Raw genomic sequence first — 1,684 nt, 5'->3', positions numbered from 1 at the left:
TAATGACATCAGTTCTGGTGGGTCCTGACAGATTGTTGTTATAAAAAGTGGGTCATAAGAACATAAGGATGTTATGTTGTCCTGATGTTATGGGTCCTGATGTTAAAAAGTTTGAAAACCATTCAGACTACGTATATATAGCTATATGTATGGAAGAAGACAGCCTAACAATACACTGTATTTTAGGCTGTCTTCTTCCACAGTGGTAAGAATGCATTTTTGTCAGAATATGGATGCGGATAGGACAGAAATCACAAGAGAGCAGTTTTTAAATGGACCATACATTACAGTGAGGGATGCCATGTTCTCAGCCATTGATTCAGTTGGCTTTTTCATTTTCTCTTTAACTGTATCATATTTCATCTGTGGTCATCCAATAAGTGTATTTATTTCCAATGCACATTGTTTTTGTATTTATTCAGATACAATGCATATACTAGCTAAAATGTGTGTTTGTGTTAAAAATGGCTCATCCACCCAGGCTCCAGTTTACAAATAAAGTATTGTTTGCATCAAAAAAAATATGTAGAATCAGAATTTCTGTTATTAATTTTCTGCCATCTTTTTTGTATAATTGGCTCCAGATTCCACCTAATGGGTGTTTACCTTCTGATAAGACATAATTTATAATCAGGAAAAGTTAGTGTCAGGGAGCCTCTCTGGGTGGAGGGGCTACTCCCACCATTTCTCCCTTTGGCATTCTGGTGGCAGTTCCTCAGGAGTGCCCCAAAGTGTCCAGGGCCCCTGGAGCTAATCCACCAGCCATTAGTGCTCCCTCTCTCTGGGGAAGAGACCACCAAAATGCACAGCAAGATGGGCATCTTGGCATCTTGGTAAATGGCAAGATGAAGAAAAATACTTGGGCACAGATACTCTACTATGGAAAGAAATGACCCAAAATGGAAGAGGCTTCTATGGAAAAAGAAGTCTCAGAGAGCAATATGGACACTTCCAGAATGTTCAGAAGTGACAAAAAACACTTGATGTGGACACCTTCAAGGGATGGATAAGTGACAATGTTTGCTTCTAGAGCAGAACAAAATAGTTTGCTCAAAGGAAAAAGAAGCATTTCTGGCTGGACAAAGGAGTTTGGAGGTCTCTGCTGTATCTTAACTCTCTTCCTGGGCCTGCCAGCTTTACACAGAACTACTTGGATTTGTACCTGTGATTTAGCTGGCACAGGTCCAAATAGCCCTATTGGGCAGGCTGGAGCATTAAACAGGGTAATGGGGAAAATATCCCCTTACCATGAAGAGACCTCCAACCTGCTCCTAACTTCTGGATACAGCATAGGCCACTTGGCCCAGCTGCACCAGGTTAGGATTTGACTGCTCTTTGTTTTCATACAATGCAATTTAAAATTGAAGAATATTTTTATTTCTCCCATTTAAAACTTATTCTTTAAGCCAGTGGTTCCCAAACTTTTTAACACCAGGACCCACTTTTAAAAATGACGCTCTATCGGAACCTACATAGGTTTACCAGACTTGTTTTTTTTTAAAGGGTATCTAGAAAGAAATGTTTTATTTATTTACTAGTAATAATAACCAGAAAAAGACCATCAAACATTTTATTTCCCAATATTTACACATGCATGTGAACTGCAGGAGCTCAGCTCCTTGCAAGGCAGTTAGAAGCTGTTTGATTTTTGAATCACTTCAGGGCTTGAGGCAAATAGTTATCT

The sequence above is a fragment of the Tiliqua scincoides genome, chromosome 5 (genome assembly GCF_035046505.1).
Source record: "Tiliqua scincoides isolate rTilSci1 chromosome 5, rTilSci1.hap2, whole genome shotgun sequence".
NCBI lineage: Eukaryota > Metazoa > Chordata > Lepidosauria > Squamata > Scincidae > Tiliqua > Tiliqua scincoides.
This window is presented reverse-complemented; position numbering follows the sequence as displayed.